General features: G+C 35.9%; 1 long non-coding RNA gene across 1 annotated transcript in view; it reads left to right on the top strand.

Annotated features, from left to right (window-relative positions):
* Window positions 1-20,906, top strand: part of LOC141279065 (uncharacterized) — a 215,864-nt gene that overhangs the window by 138,531 nt on the left and 56,427 nt on the right. The gene's annotated exons all lie outside the window — the stretch shown is intronic.

Raw genomic sequence — 20,906 nt, forward strand, 5'->3', positions numbered from 1 at the left:
AAGAGGACCTCTCTATTAGTTTCCTAGGGCTGCTGTAATAAGATATAACAAACTGGATGATTTAAACAACAGAAGTGTATTCTGTCAGATTCCTTGGGGCTGGAAGTCTGAACTTAAGATGTCAACAGGCCCATGCTTCCTTTGAAGATGCTGTGGAAGAATCCTTCACGTTCTCTTCTTAGTTTCTGGTGGTTGCCAACAAGACTTGGCATTCCTTTGCTTGTAGATGCATCACTCCAATCTTTCCTTCTCTTGCCACATAGGGTTCTCCCCTGTGTGTCTCTGTGTCTTCACATAGGTTTTTTATAAGGACACCAGTCATTGGATTTAAGGTCCATCCTAACCAGTATGACCTCATGTTAACGAATTACATCTACAAAGACCTTATTTCAAAATAAGATCACATTCTTAGGTTCCTTTTTTTCTCCATAGTTCTCATCACCATCTGACATATTGTATTTTTATTTTTTTAATAATTTTCTTCTTCCTTCCACTAGATGGAAGCTTCATGAACACAGAAAGATTATTTTTTAAATTTGACTCTGTATCACTAACATCTAAAGAAGTGATTTGCCCATAGTAGGAACTCAGTAAATCTCTTTTGAATGTACTTGTATGTCGGGAAAAAGATACATGACCTGCTGTAGTGGCCACACATGGACTCCTGGGAGGCATGCTTACCACTACCTGAATAAGAGAGGATGCAAATACCACGTAAAGGGAAACAGGCAAGGTGAGATGGGCTATGAGGGTAGATAGAGAGGGAGGGTCTTATTGACAATGAATCCATTATTCTTGTCTTTAAAGCCTGCTTCCAGCATCTCCGTTCCGCCTTGGTATTCTAGCCAATAAGTTGCTGATTTGATTTTATTTTTTCAATTTATAGGAATATTACTTATTATTTCCTTTTTTTATAAGGAAAATTTCATGTCAGACTCTGGCATGTGATGTGTTTTCCCTACTTTACTCTGTATCTACATTTACAGTGTCTATCTCTTCTCTTTCCTGCCTTCGCTCAGTCCTTCATCATATATCTCTTTTCTTTTTATTTGAATTTTATTTCTTTATTTATTTATCTTTTATACAACAGGTACTTTTAGTTATCAATTTTATACATATTAGTGTATACATGTCAATCCCAATCTCCCAATTCATCATACCACCACCACCACCTGCACCCCTGCTTTCCCCCCTCAGTGTCCATATGTTTGTTCTCTACATCTGTGTCTCTATTTCTGCCTTGCAAACCGGTTCTTCTTTACCATTTTTCTAGATTCCACATATATGCATTAATATACGATATATATATATATTTTTCTGACTTACTTCACTCTGTCTGACAGTCTCTAGGTCCATCCACGTCTCTACAAATGACCCAATTTCATTCCTTTTTATGGCTGAGTAATATTCCATTATACCACATCTTCTTTATCCATTCATCTGTCAATGGGCATTTAGGTTGTTTCCATGACCTGGCTGTTGTAAATAGTGCTGCAGTGAATATTGGGGTGCATGTGTCTTTCTCAATTATGGTTTTCTCTGGGTATATGCCCAATAGTGGGGTTGCTGGGTCAGATGGTAATTCCATTTTGAGTTTTTTAAGGAACTTCCATACTGTTCTCCATAGTGACTGTATCAGTTTACATTCCTACCAACAGTGCAAGAGGGTTTCTTTTTCTCCACACCCTCTCCAGTATTTGTTGTTTGTAGATTTCCTGATGATGGACATTCTGACAGGTGTGAGGTGATACCTCATTGTAGATTTGATTTGCATTTCTCTAATGATTAGTGATCTTGAGCATCCTTTCATGTGTTTGTTGGCAATCTGTATATCTTCTATGGAGAAATGTCTATGTAGTTCTTCCACCATTTTTGGATTGGGTTGTTTGTTTTTTTGTTATTGAGCTGCATGAGCTGCTTGTATATTTTGGAGATAAATCCTTTGTCAGCTGCTTCCTTTGCAAGTATTCTCTCCCATTGTGATGGTTGCCTTTTCATCTTGTTTATGGTTTCCTTTGCTGTGCAAAAGCTTTTAAGTTTAATTAAGTCCCATTTGTTTATTTTTGTTTTTATTTCCGTTTCTCTGGGAGGTGGGTCAAAAAGGATCTTGCCGTGATTTATGTCATAGAGTGTTTTGCCTATGTTTTCCTCTAAGAGTTTTATTGTGTCTGGCCTCACATTTAGATCTTTAATCCATTTTGAGTTTATTGTTGTATACATTGCTAGGGAGTGTTCTAATTTCATTCTCTTACATGGAGCTGTCTAGTTTTCTCAGCACCACTTATTGAAGAGACTGTCTTTTCTCCATTGTATATCCTTGCCTCCTTTGTCATAGATTAGTTGACCATAGGTGCATGGGTTTATCTCTGGGCTTTCTATCCTGTTCCACTGATTGACATTTCTGTTTTGGTGCCAGTACTGTATTGTCTTGATGACTAAAGCTTTGTAGTATAGTCTGAAGTCAGGGGGTCTGATTCCTCCAGCTCCGTTTTTTCCCTCTAGATTGCTTTGCCTATTTGGGGTCTTTTGTGTCTCCATAGAAATTTTAGGATATTTTGTTCTAGTTCTATAAAAAATGCCGTTGATAATTTTGATAAGGAGTGCATTGAATTTGTAGATTGCTTTGGGTAGTATAGTCATTTTCGCAATATTGATTCTTCCAATCCAAGAACATTGTATATCTCTCCATCTGTTTGTGTAATCTTTGATTTCTTTCATCAGTGTCTTACAGTTTTCTGAGTACAGGTCTTTTACCTCCTTCAGTAGGTTTATTCCTAGGTATTTTATTCTTTTTGTTGCATTGGTGAATGGGATTGTTCCATTAATTTCTCTTTCTGATCTTTCGTTGCTAGTGTATAGGAATGCAAGAGATTTCTGTGCGTTAATTTTGTATCCTGCAACTTTACCAAATTCATTGATTAGCTCTAGTAGTTTTCTGGTGGCATCTTTAGGATTATCTGTGTATAGTATCATGTCATCTGCATACAGAGACAGTTTTACTTCTTCTTTTCCAATTTGTATTCCTTTTATTTCTTTTTCTTCTCTGATTGCCGTGGCTAAGACTTCCAAAGCTGTGTTGAATAATAGTGGTGAGAGTGGACCTCCTTGTCTTGTTCCTGATCTTAGAGGAAGTGCTTTCAGTTTTTTTCACCATTGAGAATGATGTTTGCTGTGGGTTTGTCATATATGGCCTTTATTATGTTGAGGTAGGTTCTCTCTATGCCCACTTTCTGGAGAGTTTTTATCATAAATGTGTGATGAATTTTGTCAAAAGGTTTTTCTGCATCTATTGAGAGGATCATATGGTTTTTATTCTTCAATTTGTTAATATGGTGCATCCCATTGATTTGCATATATTGAAGAATCCTTGCATCCCTGGAATAAATCCCACTTGATCATGGTGTATGATCCTTTTAACGTGTTGTCGGATTCTGTTTGCTAGTATTTTGCTGAGGATTTTTGCATCTATATTCATCAGTGATATTGGCCTGTAATTTTCTTTTTTTGTAGTATCTTTGTCTGGTTTGGTATCAGGGTGATGGTGGCCTCATAGAATGAATTTGGGAGTGTTCCTTCCTCTGCAGTTTTTGGGAAGAATTTGAGAAGGATGGTGTTAGCTCTTCTCTAAATGTTTCATAGAATTCACCTGTGAAACCATCTGGTCCTGGACATTTGTTTGTTGGAATATTTTTAATCACAGTTTCAATTTCATTACTTGTGATTGGTATGTTCATATTTTCTATTTCTTCCTGGTTCAATCTTAGAAGGTTATATCTTTCTAAGAATTTGTCCATTTCTTCCAGGTTGTTCATTTTATTGGCATAGAGTTGCTTGTAGAAGTCTCTTATGATGCTTTGTATTTCTGCAGTGTCTGTTGTAATGTCTCCTTTTTCATTTCTAATTTTATTGATTTGAGTCCTCTCCCTCTTTTTCTTGATGAGTCTGGATAAAGGTTTATCAATTTTGTTTATCTTCTCAAAGAACCAGCTTTTAGTTTTATTGATCTTTGCAATTGTTTTCTTTGTTTCTATTTCACTTATTTCTGCTGTGATCTTTATGATTTCTTTCTTCTAACAACTTTGGGTGTTATTTGTTCTCCTTTCTCTAGTTCCTTTGGGTGTAGATTTAGATTGTTTATTTGAGCTTTTCTTGTTTCTTGAGGTAGGATTGTATTGCCATAAACTTCCCTCTTAGATCTGCTTTTGCTGCATCCCATAGGTTTTGGATCATTGTGTTTTCATTGTCATTTGTCTCTAGGCATTTTTTAATTTCCTCTTTGATTTCTTCAGTGATCTCTTGGTTATTTAGTAACATATTGTTTAGCCTCCATGTGTTTGTGTCTTTTAAGTTTTTTTCCAGTAACTGATTTCTAATCTCATAGCGTTGTTGTCGGAAAAGATGCTTGATATGATTTCAGTTTTCTTAAATTTACTGAGGCTTGGTTTGTGACCCAAGATGTGATCTATCCTGGAGAATGTTCCGTGTACGTTTGAGAAGAAAGTGTAATCTGCTGTTTTTGGATGGAATGTCCTATAAATATCAATTAAGTCTATCTGGCCTGTTGTGTCATTTAAAGCTTGTGTTTCCTTATTAATTTTCTGTCTGGATGATATGTCCATTGGTGTAAGTGAGGTGTTAAAGTCCCCCATTATCATTGTGTTACTGTCGATTTCCTCTTTTATAGCTGTTAGCATTTGCGTTATGTATTGAGGTGCTCCTATGTTGGGTGCATATATATTTATAATTGTTATAACTTCTTCTTGGATTGATCTCTTGATCATTATGTAGTGTCCTTCCTTGTCTCTTGTAACATTCTTCATTTTAAAGTCTATTTTATCTGATATGAGTATTGCTACTCCAGCTTTCTTTTGATTTCCATTTGGATGGAATATCTTTTTCCATCCCCTCACTTTCAGTCTGTATGTGTCCCTAGGTCTGAAGTTGGTCTCGTGTAGACAGCATATATATGAGTCTTGTTTTTGTATCCATTCAGCAAGGCTTTGTCTTTTGGTTGGAGCATTTAATCCATTCACGTTTAACGTAATTATCGATATGTATGTTCCTGTTACCATTTTCTTAATTTTGGGGGGTTTGTTTTTGTAGGTCCTTTTCTTGTCTTGTGTTTTCCAGTTAGAGAATTTCCTTTAGCATTTGTTGTAGAGCTGGTTTGGTGGTGGTAAATCCTCTTAGCTTTGGCCTGTCTGTAAAGCTTTTGATTTCTCCATCGAATCTGAATGAGATCCTTGCTGGGTAGAGTAATCTTGGTGTAGGTTCTTCCCTTTCATCACTTTAAGTATGTGACGCCACTCCCTTCTGGCTTGTAGAGTTTCTGCTGAGAAATCACCTGTTAACCTTATGCGAGTTCCTTGTATGTTATTTGTCATTTTTCCCTTGCTGCTTTCAGTAATTTTTTGTCTTTAATTTTTGCCAATTTGATTACTATGTGTCTCGGCATATTTCTCCTTGGGTTTTTCCTGTATGGGACTTGCTGCGCTTCCTGGGTTTGGGTGGCTATTTCCTTTCCCATGTTAGGGACGTTTTCGACTATAATCTCTTCAAATATTTTCTCTGGTCCTTTCTCTCTCTCTTCTCCTTCTGGGACCCCTATAATGCGAATATTATTGCGCTTAATGTCGTCCCAGAGGTCTTTTAGGCTGTCTTCATTTCTTTTCATTCTTTTTTATTTATTCTGTTCCACAGCAGTGAATTCCACCATTCTGTCTTCCACGTCACTTATCCGTTCTTCTGCCTCAGTTATTCTGCTATTGATTCCTTCTAGTTTAGTTTTCATTTCAGTTCTTGTATTGTTCATCTCTGTTTGTTTGTTCTTAATTCTTCTAGGTCTTTGTTAAACATTTCTTGCATCTTCTCGATCTTTGCCTCCATTCTTTTTCCGAGGTCCTGGATTATCTTCACTATCATTATTCTGAATTCTTTTTCTGGAAGGTTGCCTATCTTCACTTCATTTAGTTGTTTTTCTGGGGTTCTATCTTGTTCCTTCACCTGGTACATAGCCCTCTGCCTTTTCATCTTGTCTTTCTGTGAATGTGGTTTTTGTTCCACATGGTGCAGGATTGTAGTTCTTCTTGCTTCTCCTGTCTTCCCTCTGGTGGATGAGGCTACCTAAGAGGCTTGTTTAAGTTTCCTGATGGGAGGGCCTGGTGGTAGGTAGAGCTCACTGTTGCTCTGCTGGGCAGAGCTCAATAAAACTTTAATCCCCTTGACTCTTGATGGGTGGTGGGACTGGGTTGCCTCCCAGTTGGTTGTTTGGCCTGAGGCAACCCAACACTGGAGCCTACCTGGGCTCTTTTGTGGGGTAATGACAGACTCTGGGAGGGCTCATGTCAAGGAGTACTTCCCAGAACTTCTGCTGCCAGTTTCTTTGTCCCCACGGTGAGCCATAGCCACCCCCCGCCTCTGCAGGAGACCCTCCACACCTAGCAGTTAGGTCTGGTTCAGTCTCCTCTGGGGTCACTTCTCCTTCCCCTGGACCCGGATGTGCACACTACTTTGTGTGTGCCCTCCAAGAGTGGAGTGTTTGTTTTCCCCAGTCCTGTCAAAGTCCTGCAATCAAATGCCACTAGGCTTCAGAGTCTGATTCTCTAGGAATTCCTCCTCCCGTTGCCGGACCCCCAGGTTGGAAAGCCTGACGTGGGCCTCAGAACCTTCACTCCAGTGGGTGGACTTCTGTGGTGTAAGTGTTCTCCAGTCTGTGAGTCACCCACCCAGCAGTTAATGGGATTTGATTTTACTGTGATTGCACCCCTCCTACCATCTCATTTTGGCTTCTCCTTTGTCTTTGGATGTGGGGTATCTTTTTTGGTGAGTTCCAGTGTCTTCCTGTTGATGATTGTCCAACAGCTAGTTGTGATTCTTGGATTCTCCATTCTTAACAGTTATCATTAGCATAATTCAATATTTGATGAAGTAATTAATTAAATGATTGACTCCTCCCATAGACCGTAAGCTCAACAAGAGCAAGGCTAGTACAGAGAAGACACTAGTAAGTATTGATGATACATATATATATATATTTATATATATATTAATATATATTTATATATACACACAGATACATACACACACACTCATATCTTGGTCTACTTAACCTTTTTGAACTTCATCTTTTTAGTTTTTTAAATGAGAATTCCTGTTCTGAGTACCTCACAAGATTGCTATAAAGATTATAAATGATTTTATATATACAATATATATAATATAATCCCTTGTGAACCTGACAGTAAAATATAAATATTTCTCCAACTTTATTCAAATAGAATACTTCCATTTGAGATCTGTGGGATTTGAAACATGTAGTTGAATATGTTTGGGTGCTTAAGTGGACTTGAAGTAAGCTCTCTGGGTACCCAACTTGTAGACTGCTTGTTAAATTTGCCCTCTCTCCCATTTTGTGGCAGGCATCTGTCAGTGTGTCATTATTAAAGATCAACTAACCTTGAATGATTCTGGATTGTACCTTAACCTTTTTCTGCACTCAATGAAAAACAATATGTGACAACCAAAGAGAGGTCTAGGTGACTGCTGTATTGATACTGGTTATAACCACCATGATATAGGGAATTTCTATGATAAAGATAAAGAATGTGCATTTTCCTGTGTGATACATAGCATATATTTTAGAACTCTCCATATATGACAATCTAAGAGGCACATGGTCTCATCATAGAATGTCAAAGAAGCTTCTCAGAGGCAAATAGCAGAGTCTTTTCCCTACCTTTTTTGTTCTGCTCCATATGTGGAATACAAGCATGGTGTTCTGAAAGAGGAGGATGTGGGAGACAACTGTAAGGTTTGCTTTGTTGGGTCAGCAGGATCTCACACACTAAGTGAAGTTGTTATGAATTAGTGAGGCCATTGATTTATGCTTCCACCAGAAAATGCTGGGACTATATCATTCCCAATGGGGGGCGGGATGGTGTTATATATAAGCAACAGTAATGTATGGAGGGGATAGAGCATAAATCAAAGTGAAAGGACACTCCTATATTAAATATTAATCCAAAGGTAAGAACTATGCTAAAGAGATGAATAACAAATGAATATAAAAGTGTCCAAAGGAAAAGACTTAATGCACAGTTTATAAATTAATCCAGTTATTTTAATTTTAGTTAGTGTATATTGAGTGCCCAACACTTCCTAACTGGGCCTGATTATAATTATATAAGAACAAAATCCAAAATTTGGGGAAAATATTCTTTTATACTACATGTTTTAATTGTATATATACTACGATGAAAATATTATTTATTAAAATAATGATTATTTTCATATATAATGAGTATAGACCTACCTTTAAATATATTGGGAGCTCTCTTTTTATATGTGCATGATCTGTGTGTGTGTGTGTGTGTGTGTGTGTGTGTGTGTGTGTTTGTGTATGTGTGCGTGTCCTTTCTATCATCAATCTATTGATCTGTCTAATTTTTTATCTATCTGTATATCTATGTAATCTATCATCTATCTATCTCTGCAGGAATATAGAAAATTTTTTAGGTAATAATTTGAGTTATAATTTTGAAGAAATTTCAACTTTAGGATCTTTCCCTTTTATTAGCTCATTAATGCCTGATAGACCAAACTCACTATAAAGACCTAAAATTAGTTATATGCTTGAGAAAATGTTAACAGCAACAACAAAAAATACCTTGGGAGGGAGGTAGTCTAAATTGATTTTGACTTTTTTTTTTTGGCTCCTGATAATTTTGAACTAATTTTAAAGATTCAAACAAACAATTCTGAAAAAGTGAACTAAAATTTAATTAATTTATTTAATGATTGCATTTTCTAGACTGATCTTTTAATATTTTTGTGTAATTTTATTTAGAAAGACATTAATACATTGTTATATATTTTACTGTAATGAAAATATTAAAATTATATGATAAAATATGATGCTTAATTTTAAATTTGTAATATAATTTAGTATTAGAGAAAAGATAGCTAAAATGAAAGCCCCAACGATCTTGAACTGGGTTCTTTATACATGACATTGGCTTGTTTGTACACAATGAAGAGAAGATAAATGTGGCAAACATGATATTGACATTTGTTAATCCACATATAAAGACAATCCAGATAACTCAGAATTTTCGTTGGGTATATATTTTAAAACCCTTACTTCTTGTCAGCCAAAATTTATGGCCCAATTTAATTAGATAATTGAAAATTCTCAAGTTTCTGTTGAGTAGAATCAATATATATATATATCCTAAAGCATTTTGCAAAGTGATATTGCTTTACTAATATATCCATATTGGATTTTAACTTTTTGTGTTCAATATTTGTGATCCTGTAATTCTCCTTCCTTTATCACTATGAGTGATGCTGAATAGCTGGTTTTACTTTTGTAGTCACATAACATCTTAGAGGCATTGCTAACCTATGCAAGCAAATTTTGCTTTTTCTTAATCACTTGGATACTCTAGAGTATTCGTTAGATAGTATAACTCAAAATAGTTGACATATATATCTCCATTTATTACATTCATATACATCATACTGGATATTTAATACCTATTATTTACTTATTTTTACATTAGAATTGGGCATTAACAAAAGGCATAGGACTACACAGCTAGAATTATGTAATATGTCCAATCTAATTATAAAGCTCACATATAATTATTCATTTTTAACTTCAAATTAGTTACCATGAAATGTGCTTTGTCCTACTAATATTTTTAATTATTCACCTTCAGCTTAATATATTAAGAGCCTTTATTTTTTCGATTTTCTCGTTTCTTATTTCATCTTCTGCCTTTACTCATTCTTTAGAGGTGCAATTTTACTTTTTAAAAATGTCTTTTTCCTTTTTTTTTTAATTTATCTTGCAGCATAGTATTGAATATGTTTGATCTTTTTTTTGCTTAAGTCTCCTAACTTTTTGCTGGGTGTTGGTGATGTTTTTTCTTTTCCCCTTTCCTGCAGCAGTGGATACATTGTCCCCAGACACATAGTAATTGCATATAAAAAGCAGGACAATGCTAAGAGTCAGAATACAGATCTGAAAAAAATAAAATGACAAGAGTTAAAAATACCTATGTACCATGAGGAGCAGAGTTTGTGATAGTTTCCATGTTTCTGATGAAAGTGAAGCCACAATTAGCAACAGGTAAACGTGAATGGATTATTTAACACATCTTAAAGTATTCACATCCTGTTGCCAAGATTGTTCTAAACGTTTTAAAGAATTGCCAGATTTCTCATGTTGCAGTATTTTTGGAGAAGTGTGTCAAACATATCTGAAAGTACTGTTAATTACTACATCAGAGTACCTATCCTTCTGATGCAGTGTCCTAAAATTTTTGTTGCAAGTTTGAAAGTGATAAATCTCAAGGAGCTAGTTTATGTGTTATAAAAATCTAAGGAACCTTGAAGAGAAGTATGGCAATTGCCATCTGAGCTCATATAAAAACCAACTTCAGGTTATAGAAGGGACAGTATTTTTATTTTAACTATTTTATTTAATCACATTCAAATAGAAATATGTCTTTAGCATATTGCTGATTCAGTGAACTGTGTAACCTTTTTTGAAGACCTGCTTCTAAATTTAGAAAATTTCAATTTGACCTTAACAGCCTCTCTATATGTTCATTTATCCATTTACTTTTTTGTTAAGTGTAAAAAAAAAAAACCTTAGCTTTAAAAATTTTGATTTTCAGAATATGTTGTTGTGGCTTAGAATTATACAAAGAACCCAGAAGCTATTCCTTAGCATTTCCATGTTTTTTAAAAAAAAAATTCTAGGACACATTGTTTTCAATTTCAATATTTTAGAAATAAAAATCAGAATAGATCACATTTTATAATCCTCATTAAAAACAACTGACCACATCACTAATAAAAACATTCAAGTATAAAAAATAGAGTATATATATATATATATATATATATACATATATATATATGATGTTTTGTTATTGTCCCTCATGTAAGAATTATCATTAGATTATCACCTTAGTTGAGTTATTAACTTTTATAATCCTATATATCTATTTATTTTAACATAATTGTGCGGTTCTAAGTTTTGCTATTTTAATAGATAACAGTGTTAGAAAATGAAAACAAAAAATTACTATGTCCTCAGAATATTGTCTGTCACATGCCAATCAATGTAATTAAAGACAGTAGAAATAGCCACATTTCTTATATGTGTGTATACATAATAGAAATTGTATTGCCGGCACAACAGAGGGAGGAGTGACAGATATGTGTCATGAAGGGCTATCATTCAGGCAAAAAGCATCTTCAAACCTCTAACTGACTTTCAAGGTAAGTAGTCTAACTCTTTCAGTACATAATACTCTAACTGGTGGGGTGTGTGGAACTAGACAAATCAGGTTTTCAAAGAAATTGAAGATCACCTACCTCAATTTTCCAAATTGTAGAGACAGGAAAAGGAATTTTCCCCTGATCTCCCAAGAGGAGGTTGTCTTTTGTATGCACTCCCATTATTGCACTCTGTAGCATTTGTCGCAAGATGATCATTATTGCCTATTTACTTGTTTGTATCTCCATTAAACTGTACGTTTCCTGAGCGTAGAACCACGGGCTCTATGTCCTTAGAGCACAGCACTCTACCCAGAACACAGAGAACATTATTGACTAAATGAATGATATCCAATTTTCTTCTACCAGAAGTGGCCACCAATATGTATTATAAAACATCATGGCTAGGAAACTGAAAACAATACATGGCCATAACTTCCACTTTAAGGGTTTATTTTTTATTTCTCTTGATGTAAGATTCTTATCTATGTCCTTGTAAATACTACACATTAACTAATTCTACTACCTTGTAATTATGAAGAATGATTCTATGGCTGCTTCTCTATGACAATATCTCAAATATTTGAAGGCAGCTCATATCCCTTCCACATGTCCATTTTACACTTTTTCTGTTTTACTAATGCCATCTATTTACTCTATTTTGTTGTTAATTTTTTTTTTTTTTTTTTTTTTTTTTTTTTTTTTACGGTACGCGGGCCTCTCACTGTTGTGGCCTCTCCCGTTGAGGAGCACAGGCTCCGGACGCGCAGGCTCGGCGACCATGGCTCACGGGCCCAGCCGCTCCGCAGCATGTGGGATCTTCCCGGACCGGGGCACGAACCCGTGTCCCCTGCATCGGCAGGCGGACTCCCAGCCACTGCGCCACCAGGGAAGCCCCTGTTGTTCATTTTTGTAGTAGTATATTAAATTATATTTCTGTTCAGCTCTGCAAAAATTATCAATGTGTTAGGTACTCTGCTAGATAATTTAAAGTGTAAGAATGAATAGGCATATATTGTGCTGGGGCAGTAGCAGATAAACTTATAATTGAAAAATGCTGTGGGATTTTATGACATAATGTATTATTTTAACATGGTGTCTGGGATTCAGATATGCACAAGGTGCTATATGAGCATAGAGACTGGGCTGTTAGCCCAACCAAAGAGATGAGATGAGCAATTATTTTATTATTTCATTTCATGCTCTTAGATGTGGCCTGTTATTCATATCTGTCAAGATCTATTTGGATGTTTATCCTATCATACAAATTATGTTCTTTCCAAAATTTCCTTATCATTCACAGATTTTATAAACTTACTTTAAGAAAATTGTATCTTCATGTTAAAAGTGTTGAAGAGTACAAGACTAAGGACTGAGGTTTTTGAGATCCCTTTTCCCTGGTTGATTCAACCATTACATAGTTCAGATAAGGATTTCATATTGTTGATGATGAACTGTTTACATTATAAAGATTTTCTTAAAATAACCCGTTATACTTTAAGAACAATATTTCCATATTCCAGTTTGAGAGAGCCAGCTTCAAACTGTTTCTCATGGATTGGTAGATGTTGATCTTCTTGTCCTATGATAAATTTTGGATTACAGCACAATTATTTTGTTTCTCAAGAGTAGATGTTTGAAAATATGCTGTCTTTCTATTTTATACTTTCAGATTTGTACACAGAAAAATCTTAGTAAAAATTTAAATATATTTTATTTCCTGTTAATAACTTTTTCTTTGTCTATTTACTTATGAATCTGTTTACTCATGCTCTGCTACAGTGACAGGAGAATGTGGATCAAAAATGTTTTCTTGGGCTTCCCTGGTGGCGCAGTGGTTGAGAGTCCGCCTGCCAATGCAGGGGATGCGGGTTTGTGCCCCTGTCCGGGAGGATCCCACATGCTGTGGAGCGGCTGGGCCCGTGAGCCATGGCCACTGAGCCTGTGCGTCCAGAGCCTGTGCTCCGCAACAGGAGAAGCCACAACAGTGAGAGGCCCGCGTACAGCCAAAAAAAAAAAAAAAAAAAGTTTTCTTTAAAAATTTTTTCCCTTATGTATATTTCTCACAACTGACTACCTAAATCCTATACTCTGGATGACTTCTGAGTATCAGAAATGGGACAGGAGCAGTACTCAAGTAGCTGTGTTTTCCAGTGGAGGCAGTCATTAACTCAAGGCACACCTAAGTGAATATGCCTCCCTAAATATGATTAGGCAATTTCACTTTTATATGACTTCTCTGGAGCATTTAGCATCATTGACCATTCCTTCCTCTTTCCCTCTGCTTTCTTTGACATCACATTGTTGTGATTTTCTCAGTATGTCCTATGAAAAAAGTGTGTAAAGAAACAGCTGTAATTCTCATCTCTGGCTGTTCTTTGGAATCACCTGGTAATTTTGAAAAAAAAATGACACTCAGCATCTCAACCACAAAACTGTAACTTAATACATCTGAGGTGGGGGAGAGGGCAGGCCCTGGAACTGGTAGTTTTAAAGTTCCCTCAGCTAATCCTAATGTGTAGCCAGAGATAAGAATTATTGTCTTAAATTATAAGTTGAACTATATGCCGTTGCTTTAAAAAAAGTCAGTTTCAAATGGTTCAACTTAATATTTTTATTTTTCTATACTTTTAGATAAATTAGAAAAAAATAGTAATGGTAAGCAAAACTAACATTTATATAGGATTTACTCTGTGCAAGATACTTTGTATGTATAACTAGTTTAATACTTACCAAAACCCTATGGTATAGACACTGTTAATATCCCCGTAGATGAAAAAACTGAAGCACAGAGATTTTAAGTGCCTTGCACAAGGTCACACAGCAGTTATTCATGTTGTGTCTTTTAAAAAATTTTATTTTAAATTTTTAATTTAAAACAATTTAAATACAATTTTAACAGGTTACTTTCCATTTACAGTTATTACAAAATATTGGCTATATTCCTCATGTTGTACAATACATCCTTGAGCCTATATTACACCCAGTAGTTTGTATTTCCCACTCCCTTACCTCTTTATTGCCCACACCCACCACTGGTAACCACTAGTTTGTTCTCTGTATCTGTGAGTCTGCTTCTTTTTTGTTACAGTCACTAGTTTGTTGTATTTTTTTAGATTCCACATACATGATATACAGTATTTGTCTTCTTTTGTCTGACTTATTTCACTTAGCATAATGCCCTCCAAGTCCATCCATGTCTCTGCAAATGGCAAAATTTTATTCTTTCTTAAGGCTGAGTAGTGTTACATTGTGTGTATATATGTGTGTGTGTGTGTGTGTGTGTGTATGTGTGTGTGTGTGTCTCATCTTCATCTATTCATCTGTTGATGGACACTTAGCTTACTTCCATATCTTGGCGATTGTAAATAATGCTGCTATGAACATTGGAGTGCATGTATCTTTTCAAACTAGTGTTTTTGATTTTTTCAGATATATACCCAGGAGTGGAATTCCTGGGTCATATGATAGTTTTATTTTTAGTTTTTTGAGAAACTTCCATACTGTTTTCCACAGTGGTTGCCCCAATTTACATTCTCACCAACAGTCTATGAGGATCCCCTTTTCTCCACATCCTTACCAACATTTGTTGCTTGTATTCTTTTTGATGATAGCCCTGCGGACGAGTGTGAGGTGATATCTCATTGTGGTTTTGATTTGCATTTCTCTGATGATTAGCAATGTTGAGCATCTTTTCATATGCCTGTTGGCCACCTGCATTTCCTCTTTGGAAAAATATCTATTCAGTTCTTCTGCCCATTTTTTTTAATATTTATTTTATTTATTTATTTTTGGCTGCATTGGATCTTCATTGCTGCATGTGGGCTTTCTCTAGTTGCGATGAGCGGGGGCTACTCTTCGTTGCAGTGTGTGGGCTTCTCATTGCGGTGGCTTCTCTTGTTGCGGAGCAGGGGCTCTAGGCATACGGGCTTCAGTAGTTATAGCACGCGGGCTCAGTAGCTGTAGCTTGCGGGCTCCAGAGCACAGGCTCGGTAGTTGTGGCACATGGGCTTAGTTGCTCCACGGCATGTGGGATCTTCCCGGACCAGGGATTGAACCCGTGTTCCCTGCACTGACAGGCAGATTCTTAACCACTGCGCCACAAGGGAATCCCTTTAACTTTTTTTTTTTAACATTTATTTATTTGGCTGTACGAGGTCTTAGTTGCAGCATGCAGGATCTTTAGTTGCAGCTTGCGAACTCTTAGTTGCAGCATGTGGGATCTAGTTCCCTGACCAGGGATTGAACCTGGGTCCCCTGCATTGGGAGTGCGGAGTCTTAGCCACTGGACCACCAGGGAAGTCCCCTTCTGCCCATTTTTTAATCAGGTTGTTTTTGTTTTTGTTGTTGTTGAGTTGTATGAGCTGTTTATATTTGTTGGATATTAATCCCTAATCAGTTATATCACTTGCAAATATTTTCTCCCATTCAGTAGGTTGTGTTTTTGTTTTGTCCGTGGTTTCCTTTGCCTTGCAAAAGCTTTTAAGTTTAATTAGGTCCAGTTTGTTTAATTTTGCTTTTATTTCCTTTACTTTAGGAGACAGATTTAAAAAAAATATTGCTGTGATTTGTGTGAGTGTTCTACCTATGTTTTCCTCAAGGAGTTTTGTAACATCTGGTCTTATATTTAGATCTTTAATCCATTTCGAATTCATTTTTTAATATGGTGTTAGAGAATGTTGTAATTTCATTCTTTTACATGTAGCTGTCTAGTTTTCTCAACACCACTTATTGAAGAGACAGTCTTTTATCCACTGTATATTCTTGCTACCTTTGCTGTAGATTAATTGATCATAAGGGTATGGGTTTATTTCTGGGCTCTCATTTATGTGTCTGTTTTTGTGTCGGTACCATACTGTTTTGATTACTGTAGCTTTGTAGTATAATCTAAAGTCAGGGAGTGTGATTCTTCCAGGTCTGTTCTTCTTTATCAAGATTGCTTTGACTATTCAGGGTCTTTTGTGTTTCCATATAAATTTTTAAATTATGTGTTCTAGTTCTGTGAAAAATGCCATTGGTAATTTGATAGGGATTGCATTGAAGCTGTAGATTGCCTTGGGAAGTATCTTAACAAATTGATTCTTCCAATCCAAGAACATGATATATCTTTCCATCTCAGCTGCAAACAGTGGCAGTTTTACTTCTTCCTTCATGAGGTGTCTTTTTACTGTCTAGATTGTGAGCTCCACAAGGGCAGGAATTATTGTTCTGTTCACGGATGTCTTTCAAGTGCCTGGAACAGTTTCTGGCACATATAGGAGCTTAGTTAATATTTTTGAAAGAAAAAAGAGAAGGAAGGGAATATTTTGTCTTTTAATAAAGTATATAGGTGAGGTTCAAATTTATAGGAATGGTTATGGTTTAAGGTTTTCCTCTAATGTCTTTATTACATCTATCAAAAATTAGAAAACACTTTTGATGGGTAGGAAATATTTTTAAAATATAACTGAGAAGTGGAAAGTATTTTGATTTATCTCAGAAAAGTCTATAACTTGGGTGATAAAACATTTAAATCCACATTTTATTTTTCAATCTCTATTTGTAATTATATGACATGTAGTTCTATATATCTTTACTCAATAGTTGTTGGATTTTGCATTGTGTTTTTATGTTTATATAGGGGACTCTTAAAGATAAGGGAACTTCAAAAATGTATCCAACCTTTTACTGAAGAATTTCAAGGAAAGGGGCCTTTTTGTTCATTCTTCCCACCCTGGCAACAACCCACACTGCTTACACTTAAAGTAAATGCTAAAGAGTTGCTACCAAATGTCATATCCACAAACAGTAAGAAAATGAAAGCAATATCTTTTTTATTTTTCTTAAGCATGTGTTACCATAAAATGCAAAAGATAAACGTTTCATATTTTAAATTGTGGATTAAAATCATAACCCTATTGGAAAATAAAATTTTATACATGGGGCCATTAGCATAATAAACTAATTGTCTAAAAGAAAAGAAATACATATTTTTTAAAACATATATTAGAATACAGAACATTTGTAAGAATAAAGTCTGTTGAAATCATACCAGAAGACACTAACTTCCTCCCGTTACACTCTTAAGGACAGGTGAGGGGCATTTTGTGGTAATATCTGCAAGCTTTCAGGAGGAGAAACCCAATTGGAGCATTTTCTGTTTAGGGAAAGATAAAGGCCGTTTTGCCTCCAGAATAGTGACTGGAGGCACAATAGGCCTGATCACTGCTTGCCAGATTGGTTGTGAGTCATTTGGTTCTTTTATTAGCTCTTTCTTGCATTACCATCTTGTCTCCTTCTTCCTTGCCTCTCTTCCTGCGGTTTGGACAGCAAAATCGGGAAATATGTTGCACTTGGTGAGTGGTGAAAATCAGGAGTGAGTGACTGCCTGGTTCCTGTGTGGTAATGTTAGCTCTGCTGCACATCAGATATTTAAGTGCATGCCTCTCAGCACTGCCAGATGGGCATGAATCTGGGCTCCTAGAACCTGAAGTCCTAAATTGATCAAGACACATTGTGAAAATAGTAGCTGCTTTTCATTGAGCTGTCTATTCACTGGGAACACGGCTGCTGTTCCCTGATATATACTACCCAGAGACTTTTAGATTTTTAATTTAATTCTTGTTTAGGAGGGCTTTGGGGGAGGATCTGACATAACTGCTTTAGGAGATAGAGGTTGGCATGTGCCAAAATATATCAAATGTTATCTAGTAGAAGAAAATCTAGTTTTAGTGAGAACAAAATCTGTTCTATAATTAGATTTAAGTAGTAACTAAATCAGTCTTTATTTTCAGAAGCACTGAGAGATATTTATTTTATAGCAATTCAATTTACATATACTTGTTGCTATTTATTAATTACTATTCCTAGACTGCTTACTATGGTACATGGCATATAACTTACATAGTCATTGAAAGCCTTCTACGGATTTGAAAGAATGCACACTTGTGAGCTCCTCATGGGTTTGTTGTATGTTGCATTATGCAGGGATCATCAGTCAGTTTACTGCCTCTTCTTCCTTCCAAGTTTTTGATTTCTTCTATAAACGCTAAAAGAACTTATTAGGCTTGCTTCCTTTCCATTTCGAAGCCCCAGTGCTTAGAGCACTTTTGCAAATAATGATTTGAACTTGGGTGAAAGTTTCTGAAATATAATGAAGGTCAAACTAATCATCTAATATAAAACATTTCAAATGACAGGACCTGGAAGTAAAGTCTATTTCTAAAATATCCGTCATGAATTCATTAAGAGCTTATGTGGTAAATACACCCCAGAAAATACATCCAAATGAAAAAATGCAGAAGTAATAGGGGAAGATTACATTGGCATTAATATTTATTTACAGGTGTGTGCATCAAGAATGGGAGAAAGTGAGGAAAGGGGCAAAGAGAGAACTGTCAACATAGTTTATGTTATATCTGTTTATACTTCTGTTTGCAAACCAAGTACCACTTCAAATACAACTCATTGACCTGACTTATGATTATTACAACTAGAATGGACTTTTATATCCAAAATATGCTTAAATTATGCAAATGTACATTTCATACCCCCAAAACAGGGTCAATCAATACTTCAAGGATTTCATACATGGACATTGGGGAACATATATAGGCAGCAGACTTGTGAAGGCCAGGAGATGACTTTTTTTTTTTTTGAATATTTATTTATTTATTTTTTAGCATCTTTATTGGAGTATAATTGCTTTACAATGGTGTTAGTTTCGGCTGTATAACAAAGTGAATCAAGTATACGTATATACATATCCCATGTCTCCTCCCTCTTGTGTCTCCCTCCCACCCTCCCTATCCCACCCCTGGGTGGTCACAAAGCACCGAGCTGATCTCCCTGTGCTATGCAGCTGCTTCCCATTAGCTATCTATTTTACATTTAGTAGTGTATACATGTCCACACCACTCTCTTACTTCATCGTAGCTTACCCTTCCCCCTCCCCATGTCCCCAAGTCCATTCTCTACTTCTTCATCTTTATTACTGTCCTGTCCCTCGGTTCTTCGAACCATTTTTCTTTTTTTAGATTCAGTATATATGTATTAGCATACGGTATTTGTTTTTCTCTTTCTGACTTACTTCACTCTGTATAACAGACTCTAGGTCCATCCACCTCACTACAAATAATTTCAGTCCTTTTTATGGCTGAGTAATATTGCATTGTCTACATGTGCCACATCTTCTTTATCCATTCATCTGTTGATGGACACTTAGGTTGCTTCCATGTCCTGGCTATTGTAAAATAAGCTGCAGTGAACATTGTGATACATGCCTATTTTTGTAGTGGGATTGCTGGGTCGTATGATAGTTCTATTTTTAGTTTTTTAAGGACCCTCCATAGTGGCTGTATCAATTAACATTCCCACCAACAGTGCAGGAGGGTTCCCTTTTCTTCACGCCCTCTCCAGCATTTATTGTTTATAGATTTTTGATGATGGCCATTCTGAACAGTGTGAGGTGACACCTCATTGTAGTTTTGATTTGCATTGCTCTAACGATTAGTGATGTTGAGCATCCTTTCATGTGTTTGTGGGCAATCTGTATATCTTCTTGGGAGAAATGTATTTAGGTCTTGTGCCCATTTTTGGATTGGGTTGTTTGTTTTTCTGATATTGAGCTGCATGAGCTGCTTGTATATTTTGGAGATAAATCCTTTGTCAGTTGCTTCGTTTGCAAATATTTTCTCCAATTCTGAGGGTTGTCTTTTCGTCTTGTTTATAGTTTCCTTTGCTGTGCAAAAGCTTTTAAGATTCATTAGGTCCCACTTGTTTATTTTTGTTTTTATTTCCATTTCTCTAGAAGGTGGGTCAAAAAGGATCTTGCTGTGATTTATGTCATGGAGTGTTGTGCCTATGTTTTCCTCTAAGAGTTTTATAGTGTCTGGCCTTAAATTTGGGTCTTTAACCCATTTTGAGTTTATTTTTGTGTATGGTGCTAGGGAGTGTTCTAATTTCATTCTTTTACATGTAGCTGTCCAGTTGTCCCAGCACCACTTATTGAAGAGTCTGTCTTTTCTCCATGGTATATTCTTGCCTCCTTTATGAAAGATAAGGTGACCATATGTTCGTGGATTTATCTCTGGGCTTTCTGTCCTGTTTCATTGATCTATATTTCTGTTTTTGTGCCAGTACCATACTGTCTTGATTATTGTAGCTTTGTAGTATAGTCTGAACTCAGAGAGTCTGATTCCTCCAGCTGTGTTTTTCTTTCTGAAGATTGCTTTGGCTATTCGGGGTCATTTGTGTTTCCATACAAACTGTGAATTTTTTTTTTTCTAGCTCTGTGAAAAATGCCATTGGTAGTTTGATAAGGATTGCATTGAATCTCTAGATTGCTTTGGGTAGTGTAGTCATTTTCACAATGTTGATTCTTCCAATCCAAGAACATGGTATATCTCTCCATCATCTTTAATTTCTTTCATCAGTGTCTTACAGTTTTCTGTGTACAGGTCTTTTGTTTCCTTAGATAGGTTTATTCATAGGTATTTTATTATTTTTGCTGGAATGGTAAGTGTGAGTGTTTCCTTAATTTCTCTTTCAGATTTTTCACCCGTAGTGTATAGGAATGCAAGAGATTTCTGTGCATTAATTTTGTATCCTACAACTTTACCAAATTCATTGATTAGCTC

The sequence above is a fragment of the Tursiops truncatus genome, chromosome 7, assembly GCF_011762595.2.
Source record: "Tursiops truncatus isolate mTurTru1 chromosome 7, mTurTru1.mat.Y, whole genome shotgun sequence".
Classification (NCBI taxonomy): Eukaryota; Metazoa; Chordata; class Mammalia; order Artiodactyla; family Delphinidae; genus Tursiops; species Tursiops truncatus.